The sequence below is a fragment of the Triticum aestivum genome, chromosome 4B, assembly GCF_018294505.1.
Source record: "Triticum aestivum cultivar Chinese Spring chromosome 4B, IWGSC CS RefSeq v2.1, whole genome shotgun sequence".
NCBI classification, from domain to species: domain Eukaryota; kingdom Viridiplantae; phylum Streptophyta; class Magnoliopsida; order Poales; family Poaceae; genus Triticum; species Triticum aestivum.
Window position 1 is genome coordinate 164728659 of NC_057804.1, and position 21041 is coordinate 164749699.

Consider the following 21041-nt stretch of genomic DNA (forward strand, 5'->3'; position numbering starts at 1 on the left):
AATTGCCATGAATAACATTACTTACACATAACTCCTAGACAAACACCTGCAACTGGCATTTTCCTTCATCTTTAGTATAATATTTCCAAGATGGGAAGATACGCACATATGATTTAACAACATCAAATGCGATAGATGCTAAATTACGACTAGCTGGTTGTGCTTCCTCCACAGGAATAGGCATACTAACTGGTGGAGTTGGGGTTTGCCGTGATAGTACTGGCCCTTTGGGCACTAGAGCCACATTACTAACTGCTCTTGTTTGGGAGCTCTGTGGTGGAGATGGTGCTGTGTCAACAGGAACTGGGTTACTATCGGCTGGGGTTGGGGTTAGACTGGGTGAAGCTGGTTCTCTGTCCATCGCAGTAGGGGTACAATCTGCGAGAGTTTGGGTTATGTGTGGTAGGGCTAGTTCTTCTGCATGTACAACCGGGGTGCTATCTCCACCAAGATGTAGCACTGTTTTATTTTAAGACCGTGTTTTTAGTCCGCTAGATACTGGCATCACCCACTCCAATTCAAATGGCTGATAAACAGGAAACATAGTTGAATGTACAGACATTGTATGAGAGACAGATGCAATAGATAGTTTGGAAAAAAGAGGGCATGAAATAGTTAACATGTATATTGTTTAACTAAAATGGATAGCATGACATAATTTCACATATATGATGTCTATCTAAACTGGATAGCATAGCATAACATAATTCAATGACATGATAACTAAACAGGATCGCATGACATAATTCACCTACATGTCATCTAAGTAATCAGGATCGCATCATTTAATTCACATATGTGATTTATATGCTAAACAAAGGGCATTGGATATGATGTCTGAACTAAGAACATGGTATGGTGTTGAATATTGTGTATATGATGTCTAAACTATGCAATGCAAGACACCGTATGCATGATATGAGCAGTATAACCATGCCAAGTTAGAGCATACACCTCAGTGGGGGAATAGGACTGGTCATCTGTCTCTGAATCCATCTCCGAGGAGCTATCGGGACCCAACAAGAGATCTGCTTCGACAGGTAGCACTGTCTGCTCTGAAGGCCTTGTTTTCACTCCAGATTTTTCCATCTCCCACCCAAATGGCTGATTCACAGGAAGAGTAGTTTAATGTACAAACATTGTCGACAAATGGAAATGTAATGAAGAAACGGATGGGCAAGATATCATTCAAATATATGATGCCTAGTTAAATAGGATGGCATTGCACATTTCACATATATTATGGCTGTCTAAAAGACATGAGACTGCATAATTCCCATATATGATATAGAAACTAAATAGGTGGCATTACAGAACATGTCTAAACTAAGAATATGGCATATATGATGTCAAAAGTAGGCACTGCAAGGCAACATATGCAATATATGACTAACATCATCATGCCAAGGTAGAGCAAACACCTTGGGGGGTAAATAGGAGTGGTTAGCGGCGTCTGAATCCGCCTCAGAACAGATATCTTCCTCTGGATTACAATCTGGAGAGGGGTGGGGAGGGTTTGCCATTGAACCCACCATGGAGCGATGTCTGCATGACATTGTATTGCCACACAAAACTCTTCTCCTTTTCTCCTACATGTTCAGCATGACTGTGTACAATATCTGACATGCATACGAAAAAAATATGGTGAGATTATGTAAGGAGAGCATGCAGAAATTTAGAGTGATGGTAACAACCAGTGGATCGACGTTTTTCCGTTGAACCAAAATAGCCCTAATGGATCGACGTGAATGTATAGTAATAAGTTATGCAACAAGTGTACAACCTCTTTGCTGTAGCCGTGTCAACCTCAGCATCATTGGGTTGGTCGCTGAAGCAGTTGAGGCAGAGGTGGCTGTCGGAGGTGTGGAGGAAGATCTGAGGAATCTGTAGACGGTGTACATGGCACTGCTCTGTTGTTATGGATCGTTCTGTCGTTGGAGCAGCTCCGGTGAGCCGTAAAACGTCAAGGCTGAAGCAACACAAGAGAGACATCGTCAATCTCAAGTGGGATTCTAATAGCAGCTCCAATAGATGATGTAAAATGGATGTAAAATTTACATCACCAAAAACCACCTGACTACAATAGATGAGGTAAAAACTGTTGACTCTGAACTTAACTGTCGAAACTGAAATTTACTGTGTAATCTGAATGCTACTGTCGAAACTGAATGCAATGGTAGCAGAGAGGCACTTGACATGTAGATTAGGGAGGGCCTGCAGTTCATCTTCAACCTGCACCCCCCTGAGCCGCCAGCCACCACTGGGCGAACCGCCGGCCCCAGCGCCGCCTTGTCGCCCCGAAACAACTCGCCACCGCCGCCCCGACTAGCCCTCTAGGCCCCCTGCCCCCACCCTGAAGCCTAAGATAGATAGTGGGGTACCTCTCCGGCGAGCCCCCGTCCCTGCTACGGGTGCTTCTTCCTTAACTCCGGCGAGCCCCCCCAACCCCTGAAAATTGACTGACCCAAAAGTTGATTCAGTCGACTGAAGTGTGGCTTAATTGGAGAAGAGCAGCATCACGAGCGAGGGGGAGAGCAGAAGCAACAGCTAGGCGAGCGAGCGATCGAGCGAGAGCCAGAGCAGCAGCAGTAGCGCGAGTGAGTGAGCGAGAGCCGGAGCAGCAGTAGCAGATCCGACTGGTATGGATGTCGCCGCCGAAGGGGCCTCGCACTGGGGGAGAGCCGCCATAGAGATGTCGCCCGCGGCGCCGGCTTCAAGGTAGCCGCTCCATGGGGTGCGGGATGGAGCACCGTCGGTGCTGGGAGGTCGAGTTAAGGAGAAGGTGCGATGCGATGAGTGTACAACCTCTTTGGTGGCGCCGAGTAGGCCTCGGCTTCGTCCGAGGAGTCGGTGAGGATGCTGCGGTTTCGGTGGAGCAGGTTAAGGCGGCGCTGTGGGGATGGAGCAGCCGCGATAGACGAGGCGATCATCGGAGCAGCTCCTTGGAGGTGGCGGACGGGGCGGCTAAACCGGCGGGACGGCGAGATGGACGACGGATCCTCATCCGGGGAGGTGGACAAGGGATGTCGAGCTATTGCGGTGGACGACATCGTCGGGGAAGAGGCTCCGGCTGGGCAGCGGTGACGTGGCGGACGAAGGAGGGTGGGGTTTCGCGACTGGAGCAGAGAGATTATGGCGGCCTGGGATTTCTAATGGCGAAAAGGGGGCGATGGGAGGGGGTGAAGCATGACTTAGGGATGCGCTTGTCCAAAATGTAGGGTGTGTTACAAAAGTACCCCCCACCGATTTGAACTAGCGGCCCTTTCGGCTCAGGGTTAGAAGGGGGATTTCGCGTGTCGGGATTTGGCAGCTGGGGGGAGTTTTGGCGCGCGTTGTAATTTCGGGATAGCAAGACGTGGGTTGAATTTTCGGGATTGTGAAGGCGCCAGTTTTGGGAGCACGATATCTGAATTTTCGGGATATAACAAGACGTGGGTTGAATTTTAGGGACTTAGTAATATTGTACTTGTATGTACCAAATCAATTCACACTTCCCTCAACCAAAAAGAAAACGAAAAAAATAAAACTATTCACACCACAATAAGAGAGAGTCTTGCCCCATTTTACTATACAAATGCTATTCAAAGCTACTCCCTCCTTCCATCTATATAGGGCCTAATGCGTTTTTCAATGCTAACTTTGACCAAATATTAGAGCAATGATATATGACATGCAACTTAAACAAAGCACACCGTTAAATTCGTCTGTGAAAGGTTCTTTCAATGATATAATTTTCACATTGTGCATGTCATGTACTATTAATCTTGTCAATAGTCAAAGGCGGTCCTAAAAATCTCATTACGCCCTATATAGATGGAAGGAGGGAGTATGAATCCATGTTATGTCCGATTAAATTTTTTTTGCTTGCTGTATAATGCATGTAACCTACTCATACCAACATTTTAGTGCATTCCAAATGTCTATACTACCGCTGCAATTCGAACTAAATTTGAATTCGTTTCTCTATTTCAATAAGAATCTACAATCATGATTGTCGCCAACTTCAACCATCATAGTTTCCTTGCTATCCGCCGGATATAAATCAGACGGCTTATAATGCAAGATGGCAGGCACACCATCATCAACAACTCCATTTTTTTATAAGAGTAGAGATAAAATATATTAAATGTAGTATAACATGTTCATAACCACACCATGTGTATTACCGTTATATATATTCACACATGCGTCGGTTTAAAACACTGATAAATTCTTCAAATATCTGAATTCGCTTTTTATAATGAAGTATATATGATCTCTATTCTTCTTTTACACCCACACAACCCTCTTATCTTTGTAGCTAGCGCTAACTTTCTCTTGTGCATGCACACACCTGCATCCCTCTCACCCTCCCTCGGCATTCTGTAGCTCCATCGCGCAAATTCATCTTTTCACTTTAGGTCGTTCACCCATGGTGTGTGTAGGCCCCCAGCTCCTTCTTTACTGCACACATCGATCGATATGCCTCTCTAGCCAGGTATGCCTAGCACAAACACAAGCTTCCCCTCTTCTCTTGTCACCGTCCATGCCTCACTCCCACCACTCTTTTCATCGTTCTCGTACTCGCACACTCCTTCCCCCTTGATATAGTATGCCTCTCGTACCACCTCCTAGATGCATCCCTCTCTCTCTATCCTTCTCCTCGTGCCGCATTTGCTTCTAACACACACATGCATGTATACCGATCGATCTCCCAACATATACCTAGATCGACTTTAACTACCCCCCCATCGATCGACGTACCTCACAAGTTATGTCTCTCCTTTCTCTAACAAAGGGCGATTGATCTTCCTATGTAGTTACGTCTGCTTACCACAGCCACATCATCCCCCCTCATCATTCGTGCATGCCTCCTGACCCGTCTCTCACACGCACGTGCACAGACAACAAGCAGCCATCTCCTCTTTTATTGATATTGCGGGCGTGCCCTCCGTTTGTCTAGCAAGCCTATCCCATCATTTGTTAGAAGCAACTCCACTACCTCCCCCTCCAACACTCTAGCGATGTCTCTCTCCCAACCTTATTCCTCTCCTGCACATATGCATGGATGCCGATCGATCTCCCTTAATACATGAGGCAGATCGATCTCCTTAATATATGAGGTAGGCCTCTCTCCTCCTCCACACATATACCAGCCATTGTACCTCTATAGTTAATTGGGCCTCCCTATTCCCCCACCACACACAGATAGTCGAGCGCTGCAGGTAGGTATCCATGCCACAGAGACAAACTGCACATGTCCCCTCTCACGTTCCAGTAGGCCAGCCACTCTATATCTTTGACATGGGCACACACAAATTCGATGGCACTCTTTATCGATCACGCGCGCACAGACACACACATCATCCCTCTCTTCGATTCTACGGACACCTCAAGCCGATGATACCTCCACTCTCTTCTCGTGGATCGCCCCCTCTATATATATGTTATATCCAGGACTCTATTTCACACACATTGCATATGTTACATTTTTTGATTGAGACCCCCCCAAAAAAACTCTCAAGAACCCACACTCTATATATCTCTAGGTTTGTATCTCTCTCACACAACCCCACGTAGGTGGTGTATGTATACAAGAAGAGAATAGGTGCACCGTGCACGTACTCACGCTTTGTGCCCAGCCACACTCGCGCGGGTACATGGTGGAGCTCATTTCTTTACGAAATGGCAGCCCACGTGCTAATTTGAACGCCTGTAGCGGTTGTTTACCAAGGGAGGTCATGTACCACGCGTGCACGAAACAAAGTTCGACTTGACGCGTTGCCGCGTTATTTTTAAATAAAGTTACAACGCTCAATGGCACGTACACAGAATATAAAATTATTTTCATGGAGAAAAAGGTAGTCCGCTCACTATATACAATGGAGCTTGCCTGCCTGGTTTGTCGCTCTTTAGAGTATCTCACACAAGGCTACGGTGCCCTCTCTCTCTCTCTCTCACTGTTGGTCACTGATCCGACCGCATCCCGTCCGCCGGGGGAAAGGGAGTGCGGTGGCCTCTCTCTCTCTCTCACCGTTGGTCACTGATCCGCCCGCATCCCGTCCACCGGGGGAAACGGAGGAAGTGCATTGTTTCTCCATTCGACGGCGCCGAGGCAGCACGTCCCGATCTGCGGTACACACCGTTCTCTCTGACCAAGCTCTGGCGCGGCAGGGCCTACGCCACCTGCTCGCAGATTCAGCCCGCTGCCGCTCACCTAGTTACATCCCGACGACCTCCAGGTATCCCCTCCGGCCTTTCTCCACTGCCCGTCTTCCCACGTCGCTGCATGTGGATCTTCCATAGTTCTTTTCCCAAAACGTAGCTCATCCGGCGTACTTTCCATATTGCATTCTCATCCTCACACAATTTTAGACAAACACAACCGTGTTGTTATCTTCCCTTAGGACAAGGAATATGCTTCTTTTTTGTCGTCGCATGTGTCATCAACTGTTATTGGCCAGTAATTGTTTCCTTTCTACCTATTTTTTGCAAAAAGGGCTATCCATTTCACCTTGTTGCTATTGCGACCTTTTGGTGAACTGCACAAATCACTTTTTTCCTAAGAGTATTTTGTGCAGTTGTACTAAAATTCCACACGGACAACGTATCTACATTTCAGTGCGACTGCACAAAGGGAGATTGGTTTTTCTCTATCCTCCTCATCCAACTCCGAGCCTAATCTTCTCCAACTAGTTAGTCTTAAGAGAGACTGCAAAGGTGATCGACTTCAATTTGTGCGTTTATTGTTTCATCAGCAATGCTCTATTATCGTAATCACACTTAATATCTTTGGAGCAGGGACGCTCAGCTCTATTTTAGTGGAACTGCACAAAATGATCGGAATGTTGCATGCTCCAGACAGCTACTTTTTTTCTCAACATGCCTTGTTGATTTAGACAGAGCTGGGGGGCGTTGCTGCCAATGAAAGCATGGATCAATTTTAATTTAACACCTTCTCACAACTCTGTCTTCAGTTGTGATGTAATTATTAGCTCTGATATGCTAATAATTGACATGCATTAGCAAGGAAGTTAGTTTTTTATTGTTTCCAAAAGAGCATCGATGGCAAGACACACGAAACAAAAGCTGAAAGCTCACACCATTGTACAATTTCATGTCGCTGGAAAATTATTTGTATAGTACGTCAATTATGTAAACAAATGATGGAAGCTTGATAGCATTGCCAGAAGCCTCTTCATCATCCGGGTGCATGTGCCATGCACAAAATTATACGCCTTCGTTCCTAAATATTTGTCTTTTTACAAATTTTAAACGGGCATATTTTAGTGTAGATTCACTCATTTTGCTTCATATGTGTACTCCCTCCGTTCCTAAATATTCTATTCGTCTTTCTAGAGATTTCAACAAGTGACTACACACGGAGCAAAATGAGTGAATCTACACTCTGAAATATGTCTATATACATCCGTATGTTGTAGTCCATTTGAATCTCTAAAAAGGCAAATATTTGAGTAGTCACTCGTTGAAATCTCTAGAAAGACAAATACTCCGGATTATATTTAAGAACCCGCGCATGCAACCTTCTCCTCGTTCGGCAAGTTGACGGGACACAACAAAGTAATGCTAGTCCATTATGCCTCCTCTCCGGTTAATATGGCTTAATTTCAAACGAGATAAATACACTGTCTATCACTATATATTTGTAAAAATACGGTCAGTGGACTTCATAATACGCTCATTGCGCTCAATATATATATTTTTTCTGGTGTTTATACGGTCACTAGCTCACCCGGACTGAGTATGTGTGTGCATGCATGTGTAGGTTGATCACTTGAGCGTGACCGTGTGTGTTTCGTCATGTGCTCGGACATGCATGCATTAGGGCGTCGCGCGCATTTTTGCGTCTATGTGTACGTGTGACTGTTGCATACACGTAGGGGGAGTATGTGTAGGGGCCACTAAGGAGCAGTCAAATCACACAGTAAGTTAGTCGGAAGAAGCAACCATCATTTCACTCTTGAATGACACGTACGCAATATAAAATGGTTGATATGGAGAGAAAAAGAAAACCACTATATATACACTAGCAGGAGCCTAAGCTACAAGCCTGCTTGCTTAGGTTGCTCTCTTCACAAGCGTAGAATGACGGGCCTGATCCCGCAGCTGGGGGAAGGGAACAATGTTCTGCGTAGGCACGATCGACATCGGCGAGGGAGAAAACCCACGGTCGGTGCGTCCCAATCAGGGGTCACCGCGGTATGGGCTGATGCCGCGTCCCAACCGCCCTTCTAGCTATAGCCCGACGTCCCAGGTAGTCCATCTTCCTTTTGGAGCCGGCTTGCTCCACTGCCATAGCTCCATCTCCATGTCGATCTTTCTCTACTTCTACCGGGTTCTACTTGTGATGAGTTTATGTCTCATGAACTAGTGCCAGTACTATTATTCTAATCACACTTCTTCAATATCTTTGCCATCTGGGATGCTCAGGTCGATTTAGTGGAACTACACAAAAGCATCGTATGATCCGAGGGTGCCAGCCGTCTTTCCTTCGACAAGTTCTACCTGGCCAGGAAATAAAATCATGTTTAGGGTTTAGGGTTTATGTCGTAGTGACCCCATCAATAGTTTTTCTTTCGTACACACTCTCACAACTTTTTTCTTTAGTTGTGAAGTAAATATTGGCTATGATCTGTGAATCATTGAGATGCATCAGCATGCGTGTTAGTTTTCCTTTGTATTTGATGGAATGTTGTAACGGGGCAACCTTGGAATAGGAATGAAAATGCAGTGGAAAGTTTCCGTTTTCCGGAGAAAAAATGGAAACGGAGAGAAACCAACGTTTCATTTTGTTGTATCGCGCCATTGAGCAAAACCAACGTTTAGATCACGTCTGTCGTGTTCGTGTCTCACCCTCCTCCACGGCTCGACCCCACACGGTCGATCGGCATGCCACTCACCGCAAATCGAGTATACGATAACTTTCTCGCCTGCTTGTCGATGGATCGCGCCATGGAGTACTAGCACTACTGGAAGAGATTGACGAGTTGGGGGAGGACAGCTAGCTGTAGCATGGACTCCCAAGAACTTTTTACATGCCTGTTGTAGCCGGCTATTGCGATCTTTGAACGCGGAGCAGCCGCGTCCACCCGGAAGTGGCGTGGGCGATGCTCTCTCAGCCGGCGCACTGCTTCAATGCCGACGCTAGTGAGGGGTCGCGTCCGCTCTGGCCAGAGCTCTATTTTAGTGGAACTGCACAAAATGATCGGAATGTTGCATGCTCCAGGCAGCTACTTTTTTTCCCAACATGCCTTGTTGATTTAGACAGAGCTGGGGGGACGTTGCTGCCAATGAAAGCATGGATTAATTTTAATTTAACACCTTCTCACAACTCTGTCTTTAGTTGTGATGTAATTATTAGCTCTGATCTGCTAATAATTGACATGCATTAGCAAAGAAGTTAGTTTTTTTTCTAAAAGAGCATCGATGGCAAGACACACGAAACAAAAGCTGAAAGCTCACACCATTGTACAATTTCATGTCGCTGGAAAATTATTTGTATAGTACGTCAATTATGTAAACAAATAATGGAAGCTTGATAGCATTGCGAGAAGCCTCTTCATCATCCGGGTCCATGTGCCATGCACAAAATTATACTCCTTCGTTCCTAAATATTTGTCTTGTTACAAATTTCAAACGGGCATATTTTAGTGTAGATTCACTCATTTTGCTTCGTATGTGTACTTCCTCCGTTCCTAAATATTCTATTCGTCTTTCTAGAGATTTCAACAAGTGACTACATACGGAGCAAAATGAGTGAATCTACACTCTAAAATATGTCTATACACATCCGTATGTTGTAGTCCATTTGAATCTCTAAAAGGGCAAATATTTGAGTAGTCACTCATTGAAATCTCTAGAAATACAAATACTCCGGAGTATATTTAAGAATCAAGGGGGTAGTGCACAACCGCATGTGAGACTCAGCCCGGTCGTTGCGCCGCATTAATAGTGAGTAATGAGCAGTCAAATCATAAGCCCCACCTTTCCCACTGTAAGTTGCTCGGAAGAAGCAACCATCAATACGCTCTTCTTTGAATCCGCTCATACTACTCCATCCGTCACTATTTATAGAGCGCGCTTCAAAAAAAATAAAAAAAATATGTGGGACCAAGGCGACTAGCGATCGGCCTGAAAAATTGCATTGGTAGTTATTGCACGACATTTATTACTAGAGGGAATAATGCGTACACACATGCATGTAGTGCTTCCACCCCGGGTACACACATGCATGCACTTACTCCACTCCGTAGTAGTACTCCTACATGGAGAGAAAATTGTGGACTTGATTGCGGTTGCCACACCCTAATTAATTGAGCATTAAACCAAACGCGTCTAAAGTCTCTCTGGTGGTGGAAATGTATTGAGAGAAATGCATCATAATGAAGCACGCCCTGTAAACTGTGATGGAGGGAGGAGTAGTATGAAGGTGCAAAACCAAGTACGCGTATGGCCAGTCGGTCAACGCACCTCCTCTTGGCATATCACTGACATGTGGGACAGGAGTGTGAGCAAACCAATCTCAATTGACAGCAAAGAGCCAACCCGCCATTCCTTGAGAGAGACGAGGAGCGAGAACACACAAACGGGCACGCATGGAGGACAAGATATATTCGAGCATGGTTGGTTGATCGATATCATTCATTACATGTTGGGCTGCCGTTTTCCGCCCTTCTCCGGAATAAACGTGTACTTTATCAGAGATAAAAAAAGAGTACAGACGCTCCACCATGCGGTTCTAGTAGTAGTACTACTCGTACTACTGCGCTTGGCTCTTCGCCTCTTCGTGAAGTCGAACAATGATGGTACTTTGCATGTTGGGTACTACAGCGTATGCCTGTGACAATCTGACACTGAATAGACTGATACATGTGCACCGAGGGTAGGTTGCATTAGTCAAAAGGCGTAAGCGAGCTTCACCTTGTCCTGCAAGCTTCTCCTCGTTCTGCGAGTTGACGGGACACACCCAAAAGTAGTGCTAGTCCATACTCCCTCCTTTCGGGTTAATATGGCTTAATCTTTTTTGCGGGTAAATGAGAGAGCTTCATTCATATATAAGCATTCTTAGGATGATCAGCCAAGACACTGGTCACTAAGAAGCGAGGTACCCTGCAAAAAAAGAAGTAGAAGCGAGGTGTTTCATCAAGCCAGCTCTCGGCCACATTCAAATTGCAGCAAGCACGGGCGCACGAAGATGCGCCGCAAGGTTTGCTGACCTGTTTACATGCTGAATAACAAAAAAGAGGAAATATTACCGAGCGCTACTATTTGTAATAGGATATGAGCTAGAATTAAGCGAGAATTGTGGCGAGTGTTCCATGCAATCAACTTCCATTATCACATGCGAGAACCCTCAAAGAGAACCAAATGTGTTGAAGATTGCTTTATCACATTTTAAAATTATAATAAGAATGCAGACGCTCCTCCATCCGGTTCCTAGTACTAGTATAGTACATACCTTTATAGACTATAGTAGTAGTAATAGTACTAGTAGTAAACTTTGCGCTTGGCTGTTCGCCTATTCGGGAAGTCGAACAATAATAGCACTAGTAGTATAGTGTATGCTTCTGGCAATGTGACACCGAATTAACTGTTGCACGTCCACCGCTTGAGCGAGGGAGAGCTTGCATTAGTCAAAAGTTTCTCCTTGTCCTGCGAGCCACCGCGCACAAGCTTCTCCTGTCCTGCAACCTTCTCCTTGTTCGTCAAGTTGACGGGACACAACAAAGTAATGCTAGTCCATACTTCCTCCTCTCCGGTTAATATGGCTTAATTTCAAACGAGATAAATACACTGTCTGTCACTATATATTTGTAAAAATACGGCCAGTGGACTTCATAAGACGCTCATTGCGCTCAATATATATATATATTTTCTGGTGTTTATACGACCACTAGCTCACCCTGACTGAGTATGTGTGTGCATGCACGTGTAGGTTGAGCACTTGAGCGTGACCATGTGTGTTTAGTCATGTGCTCGGACATGCATGCATTAGGCCGTGGCACGCGTTTTTGCGTCCATGTGTACGTTTGACTGTTGCATACACGTAGGGGGAGTACTTGTAGGGGCCACTAAGGAGCAGTCAAATCACACAGTAAGTTAGTCGGAAGAAGCAACCATCATTTCACTCTTGAATGACACATACGCAATATAAAATGGTTGATATGGAGAGAAAAAGAAAACCACTATATATACACTAGCAGGAGCCTAAGCTACAAGCCTGCTTGCTTAGGTTGCTCTCTTCACAAGCATAGAACGACGGGCCTGATCCCGCAGCTGGGGGAAGGGAACAATGTTCTGCGTAGACACGGTCGACATCGGCGAGGGAGAAAACCCACAGTCGGTGCGTCCCAATCGGGGGTCACCGCGGTATGGGCTGATGCCGCGTCCCAACCGCCCTTCTAGCTACAGCCCGACGTCCCAGGTAGTCCATCTTCCTTTTGGAGCCGGCTTGCTCCACTGCCGTAGCTCCATCTCCATGTCGATCTTTCTCTACTTCTACCGGCTTCTACTTGTGATGAGTTTATGTCTCATGAACTAGTGCCAGTACTATTATTCTAATCACACTTCTTCAATATCTTTGCCATCAGGGATGCTCAGGTCGATTTTAGTGGAACTGCACAAAAGCATCGTATGTCCGAGGGTGCCAGCCGTCTTTCCTTCGACAGGTTCTACCTGGCCAGGAAATTAAATCATGTTTAGGGTTTAGGGTTTAAGTCGTAGTGACCCCATCAGTAGTTTTTCTTTCGTACACGCTCTCACAACTTTTTTCTTTAGTTGTGAAGTAAATATTGGCTATGATCTGTGAATCATTGAGATGCATCAGCATGCGTGTTAGTTTTCCTTTGTATTTGATGGAATGTTGTAACGGGGCAACCTTGGAATAGGAATGAAAATGGAGTGGAAAGTTTCCGTTTTTCCGGAGAAAAAATGGAAACGGAGAGAAACCAACGTTTCGTTTCGTTGGATCGCGCCATCGAGCAAAACCAACGTTTAAATCACGTCTGTCGTGTTCGTGTCTCACCCTCCTCCACGGCTCGACCCCACACGGTCGCTCGGCATGCCACTCACCGCAAACCGAGTATACGATAACTTTCCCGCCTGCTTGTCGATGGATCGCGCCATGGAGTACTAGCACTACTGAAGAGATTGACGAGTTGGGGGAGGACAGCTAGCTGTAGCACGGACTCCCAAGAACTTTTTACATGCATGTTGTAGCCGGCTATTGCGACCTTTGAACGCGGAGCAGCCGCGTGCACCCGGAAGCGGCACGGGCGACGCTCTCTCGGCCGGCGCGCCGCTTCAATGCCGGCGCCAGTGAGAGGTCGCGTCCGCTCTGGCCGGGCATGAATGCGGCACTGACCGTTTCGGGCGGGAAGCACGCGCGGGTGATGAAGAGGGTTCGGGTTGGTCAGGACCGGCCGTGGCAGCGGTCCAGACATCCGCAAACAAGAGATGTTGTACGTTAATATTGCTGCGTATATAATTAACAACGTAAATAATGTGCCAGTTGGACAAATATGATTGGAGATGGAGATGGAAATGGAATTTTACGTAAACACGGATATGCATGTCTATGTCTATGTGTGTGTGCGCGACGACTCTCGCGACCTGGAAGCGGGGGCGTGTTTTTGATCGAGTTTTCTTTCTTGGTACGTTAGAAAATCAGTTTGTCTAATTCACATCTAGATGTTATTTAAGGATATCACATCTAAGCTCCCACAAGTATATAATGTAGCAACAAGAAACAAAAAAACTAGGACAAAAAATAGACCACAAACAGAGTGGACATCAACTTAGATGTGACATAACTATGTCACATCTAGATGTGTCCTAGACAGACCCTTAAAAAATTGTCCGCCAGTTTTCGTTTCTTTTTTCCGGGAACGCGCGTATTCTATTTAAAACCACTGCTATGGAGAGATTTTTTTACTCCATTATAGCCTCTTGTTTGATAGAGTTTCTCGCGTCTCGCTCTCTCACCCTCTCCATATCAAAACAAGATGACAGTGTCCACTCTATCTCTCTCCTCACCGGTGGTCACAGATCCGGCCGAATCCCGTCCGCTGCGGGAGGTGAGGAGGTGCAGCGTTGACGTTGTCGCCGTCGGCGACGGAGGAAGCCGATGCGCACCGTCCTCTCGGAGCCGGCGCTGGCGCGGACGAAGATCCTCCGCGCCCTTGTTCGCTGCCGTCGTGTGGGCAGATCCCGCCCGCCCGCCTAAACGACATCTCGCCCACCTGAGGTATAACTTCTTGTACTGGTCCAGCTCCCCAGGTCGCTGCGTGCGGGTTTTCTTCTATGCGACTACTCCCCAGCTCCCCATGCATAGTAGCTAGGGTTCGTCGGCTGGTCCAACATCACCTACTAGTACTATTATAGAGGAAATGCCACTCGAAAAGTTGTCCTGATTTATGCCTCGCTGGAGGTATACATGTTGTTTCGACAAAAAGTACATGGTGGTTGTGCGGTCATTTTCCATATGGTGGTAGTACTATCACTGGTTAAATGAAGAAATGCTTTTTTCTCGGGTATCCTGGTTTAGTTCCCATCAAGATAATTATGATGCTTCTGTTGTTGGTGTACTTTTCATTAATTCTTATTGACAATTGAGATGTCGTTGCTAAACCCTTTTTTATATTTTTGGAAACAGCGATGCGTATCTCCATACCCGGGCATGTCTTCCTCAATTTTAGTGGAACTGCACAAAATTGGATGGCCATTGTTGTTCCGCCTCACTGTCCTCAGCCACGTGGTTCTTCCTTCCTCGAGCTTGATTACTGAGAAGAAACAGACCACAGTGAGGATTTGTCGAACTTCATAGGTGCCTCACCCAAACTTGATGCCAAATGGATGATGCATCACCACGATGACCTATCGATGCTCATGGTTGCGCCTCATGGTTGCGTCGGCTGGTGAAGCTGATCGATTTTCAATGAAAAACAAGCTGTCTTCCATCAGTGCTCTTTGCTTGTTACGCACAAAGATGATATCCTTCGTCAGTTCACCTTGGTTGCGTTGGAGACGCAGTCGTCTTTCACGTTGGTGCAATTTTATCACACAATTGGCTATGAACCAAATGTTTCCTCGAAGAAGGATCGACGTTGGTACTAAGAGCATAAGTTTTGTATTGATTTCTAAGCCTTCTCACAACTTTGTCTCCAGCTCCCCTGTAATTTTATTTGTCCAGCTATTAACTTTGATTTAAAAAATGGTGTGGACTAAAAACCCGGATGGACGTAGTAGCCCTCCATTTTTATTTACTCCGCATATTAGATTTGACTGAAGTCAAACTTTGTAATACTCTCAAACCTTTCCGATAATTGAAATTAAAATTCTTTATTTGTACACACTCTCACACGTTTCCGATAATTTGGCGCATGTGTGGTTGTTCACTTAAGGGAGGGTAGTGTACCACACGTGAAGGACAGGAAGTGCGACCAGGACGCGTGGGCGTGGATCGTTAGTTCATCGGAAGTAGTAGTAGTTTTCTTCACTGTACATTAAATAAAGAGTTTCGTTTCGTAGTTACACAATTTAAAACGATTGTTATGGAGAGAATAAGAAAACGACTCCACTATATATTGGTCGTATACGCGAGAGTACTATATGGACACAGCTTCATTGACTTAGTGCACCTGCCTTTGGGTTTATGATAGGTGGGCCCAAAATGTGGCTGGCTCACCTGTCATACAACCAAAAGCAGGGGCAGTGAAGGCACCGGAGCTCAGTCCGTACTACAGTATTATGTATATAAGCTGGAGCCTCAGCGCTTGTTCGCTAGGGTTTGCACTCTCCACACTCTCTCCGCACTACATACATGTATACACGTTGGAGGCTCACCATTCATTTGCTAGGGTTTGCTATATTCACAGTCTCTCACCCTCTCTTCACCAGATCTAAACAAGACTGCGTTGGCCTCTTGTCTCTCTCTCCCCCCTCACAGCTGGTGAAGGAGGCGTCTGTATCCCGTCGCACCGGGAAGGGGAGGAGGTGCAGCGTTCACTCTATTGCCTTCGTCGAGGGAGGCAATCCACTGCCGGCTGCGCTGTTCTCTTTCACTCAGCGCCTGTGCAGGAGGGCCACCGACCCCTTCTTCCTCGCTGCCGTACGTAGTGTGGGCAAATCCGGCCTCTCGCCGCATGCCTTGCCACATCCCGACGACCCTAAGGTATAAGTTTCTTTGAAACCGTCGTTGCTCTAGCTGCATGTGGATCTTTTTCGATCTGTAGTCGAATCTAGGTCTTGGTTCAAAGAGGAAAGAAGGGTGCAGTGGGCTGGAGCAAGAATCTTGGACGTGGTCAATGAGGAAAGGAGGGGCAGAAAGTAGTATAGACTGGCTATCCAGCCGCTTTGTTGGTCAAAAAGGGAAAAAGGGGGTAACCCAGTACACACATCCGTAAGGAACCGATCTCTTGGTTGAAAAGGGAAAGAAACTAGGGGGTCGGGTAGTTTGTACAGGACTAGATTTGCTGCCCTCACATAGGAAAAAGGTTCAAAGAGAACAAATATGGGACCAACGCATATATGCTACTTGGCTCCATACTCTGCATCACCCATTTATACGTGTTGACGCACATGGTGCTGGCATGTCCCATACAGCTATTTTCCTGTTGTTAATCTAAGAATGCCGCCGGAAAATTGAAGCAATGCCACTGTTAAAAGTAAATTACATTTTTTAACGAATGTTGTTTCAAGAGAATGTCTCTGTTAATATGAATCAATGCAACCGTTTTAGAAATGCTACTATCCTACTTTGTTTTCCATCCAAGATAAGTTAGATGCTTCTTTCTGTCACCGTTTGTTTCATCCTCCTTTATCGGCAAGTAATTGTTTCCTTTTTTGCCTCTGTTAAAACAGGGGTATCGATTCAACTTGTTGCTATTGCGACATTTTGCTTCGCTACTCGAAACACTTATGTTTTAAGAGTGTTTTGTGCAGTTCAACTTGAATGTCACACCGGTGACTTTGCTTAATTTTGGTGGAACTGCACAAAAGGAGATCGAGATTTGTTTCCAGTCTTCGTGGCGAGTTGTTTCAAATCTTGGTCTCATCCACATGATGTGCAGTGTGCTTTGAGATGTTGTGCTACTTGTTTTGGTACTGTTTTAAATAAATGTTGAATTGAAGCTATTGTATTGCTGTCTTTTCCCATTAAGTAGTGAACAAAAATGGGACCAACCCAGACATGATGCTTGTTGCTTTGTTACAACAAATTCAGCATCACCCCCTTTATAATCCAGTAATTGATGCCACTCTTAGAATTAACTACTGAATCTTATTTCAAAACTGCAACACTTGTTAGGGATTGGCGGGATTACCATTTTTGTGGCCGCATGTTTCATCCTCCTTTATTAGCCAGTAATTGATTCCTTTTTTGCCTCTGTTTAAACAGGGATATCTATTCAACTTGTTGCTATTGCGACATTTTGCTTCGCTACGCGAAACACTTTGCTTGATTTCAGTGCAACTGCACAAAACGAGATTGGATTTCCTATTCGTGTTGGCAGATTCGTATTTTATCATGGTGGTCTCATGAAAGGTCAGTACAGGCCTTCATCCACATGATTGTGCAGTGTGCTTTGAGATGTTGTGCTACTTGTATTGGTACTATTTTAAATAAATGTTGAATTGAAGCTATTGTATTGCTGTCTTTTCCCATTAAGTAGTGAACAAAAATGGGACCAACCCAGACATGATGCTTGTTGCTTTGTTACAACAAACTCTGCATCACCCTCTTTATAAGTAGATGGAAGCACATATTGTTGTTGCGCCCACTCTCCCCTACAACTGTTTATGCTTTTCGTTAATCTAATGCCACTGGTAAAATTAAGCAATGCCACTCTCAGAATTAATTAACTACTGAATCTTAGTTCAAAACTGCAACACTTGTTAGGAATGGTACTATCCTGCTTTGTAGTTCTTTCTACATGTTTAACCAAGGTATTGTTAAGATAATGTCTCTGTTAAAATGAATCAGTTGCATTGTTTTAGGAATGGTACTTTTCTGCTTTGTCGTTCTTTATACATGTTGAAACAAGGCATTGTTAAGATAATGTCTCAGTCAATATGAATGAATCACACTGATGGAGAATTGCTACTCTCCTGCTTTGTTTCCCATTAAGATAAAGTAGATCAGTAGTTGCTTTTCTTCTGGGAGTACAAGTCATCAACCGTTATTTCTCAGTAATTGTTTCCCTTATACCTATTGTTGCTTACAGGGATATCAAAATTAAAGCTCGGTTTTATTCCGACTTCGATTTTAGTTGAACTGCACAAAAGGAGCCAATGTGTCCAAGGCAAACTGCTGCATTACTGGGTCCAGTTGGTCGTTCCACTTTGCAGAAAGAAGCAGTCAATGTTTGCACTACATTACAGAAGGAATGACCGAGAAGATTTACAAAGTATTATTAGACACTGGTGACATGACTAGTCTGCAGAGAGCATTGGCAATTTAACAACATGTGGAGTGCCCTGGGCAAAAAGTGCCCAAACAAGTACAAGAAGCTACGACAGGACTCCACGATCATAGGCATTACATATTTTGAATGGGAAAAGCTTGTCAAAGTTTAATCATTGATGTTAGAAAGAAGATGTTAGTTTAATATATTGGAATTGGAAAACCTTGTCAAAATTTTCTCATTGATGTTAGCCAGAAGACATGCATTTGATATTTTTGAGTGGGACGCCCTTGCTGTGAGCAGCGTCGAGTGTTTTTTTGCTATTCCTATGTTCAGTTTAGAAGTAAATAGTTACTCTGCTGAGATATTCCTGTGTTAAGAGTTTGTTCTGAATATTGTCTGTAATGCCAGACCTTGTGTTTGATTGCAAAGTTGAGCTTGGAATGTTGTGGCATGCAGCATCACGAGCTGTTCACCGTGCCTCCTGAGAATAATGATTTTTATTATTTTGCATGTCGATCTAATGCCAGTGATTTGCTTGTTAAGAAGATCATCTTCTTCTGTTGTTTCCGTGCTTAAGAAGTTCATCGTCTATGTTTCATTCATAGCCTATACGACAAGTCGGGTAGGTTTGACGTGAAACCATATGATCTTCCGACCAACTCATGATATTAGGCCGTGATTGGATCGTCGTTTTCCAACCAAAACCGCTTGTAAAACTGACGCTTGTAAATAAAAGCAGATGGTCTCGGGCGAAGCGCTTGGTTGGTCGATTTCGACTAGTAAAATATCGGAAGTACTTCACACACGATGAAAACGATGAACGACACTCGGACGATTGCTAATCCAGCCGTTAGCTGCTGTTTCAGCCTTGCCCATGGATGGCATGATACGCACGTCATGCATGTATCGTCTGGTAATGTCGTCCATATAGAAGTGCTCGTAAAATATACACTGGTCTCTCAAATTACACGCATAACCCGCCGGTTTTACTTACAGACCTCGGGCCCTCGGTTTCATTACGCCTGTATTTTACGCGTTGTTTCCGATGACGAGTAAATTACACTTGTATGTTAATACAGGTTTGAAATAAACCAGAGCTCCCAAGCGCGGCCTTACCGTTTCATGCCGTCTCAGTTTCTCGAAGGTGCTCATAGGTGTCCGATGATCCTGGCTTCCTGAATGAGCAGCGGGCGCTGTATCAGACCATCCGTAGGGCCCGCGAGGCCCTCTCCATTGTCCTTCGAGTTGTTGCACTCGCCGTGGTGCCAAGCATTGTTAACATCGTCAACGAACATGAGGATTCAGGAGATGACTTTATTTTGACTGGATGACACTAGGGACCCACTAGGGCCATAGCCGTACATACGCAAGTGCCTCCTTATCATGTACAACTATATATTTTTTGCTTTCTCCTAGTTTCCTGACATCACGGTCCCACACCATTGTCAACCTATGTAGTCAATATAAACGAGAGAATTGCACAAGGTGCGGCCGACAGCTGGGACCAAGTAGCTCGAGCAGTATTTGTGTTTTTGAGGCGTGAGCACTGCAGAGTTTTTATTGGCGATGATTTCATTGTTGTTCAGAGGAGAGCAGGGTATTAACTGGGCGGGCTGTGGCCCATCTAGCCCAGGCCAGATACAAATTTTTTCAAGATGAAAATGGCTAGCCCAGCTATACGTTTTTTTGAGGAATACCCAGGCAAGGTCAACTTGTTATTCACCGCCCCGCTGGGCTGCAAATCTTTCCTAGGAGGGATGCATTAGGCTTAACAGGAAAATGGGCTTTAAGAAATAATAAATGGGATGTAATTATAAAAAGTGGGCAGTAACTATAAAAAAATGCACCAAACATGGAATTAGTTTATAAAATATTATTTATGGATTTTGAAAATCTTAAATTTTCATTGTTGCGCGCGCAATGTTTCGTTGGATTTTTACGTAATACAAATTTATATTTAATCTGACTAGAAATTTCGGGATAAAAAAATTTCGGATCCCATCAAAACGTGGGAAATTTTATTGAATTTTGTCTTCAACGGTTGGTTGAAATTATAAATCGTTGTCCTAGCTAGAAAATGGGGTATACTTTTAACAAACTATAAATGGGCTGTTGTAAATTCCATTAGAATTAAAAAATGGGCAGTACATTCTTACAAATCGCAAATGGGCTATAAGTTCTCTGCCACACACTTGTGGGCCTACTAAGTGACGCGTCCCCTAAAAAATAAGTTGACGTGTATGCAAGGCTTTGTCAACTTATTATAGTAAACACACGAATCTAGCAGCAGTGGCCGTTGGATGTCTATCCAACGGATGTCGCGCTTCTTCTTCAATCTCGGATATTCTTAGCTTCGGCCACCCAAAAAATAATTCCTCCCCATGACATCTGGGGCGCACCGTTTCGGAGGCTGACCACTGAGCCTACTAAGTTGGAGCGTACCAAGGGCTTTGTCAACTTAATCAATATAAACGATTCTAGCTTCAGTGACTATACGATGTCCATCCAACGCCCGTAGTGCTTCTTCAACCTCTGGTCTTCTTGCTCCAGCCGCCCAAAGCAGCACCGGTCGTGCCGCCTGCTCCTGCCTCTCGTGACCGATTGTGCTGCCGCGAAGGCCTCACCGCCCCCATACTA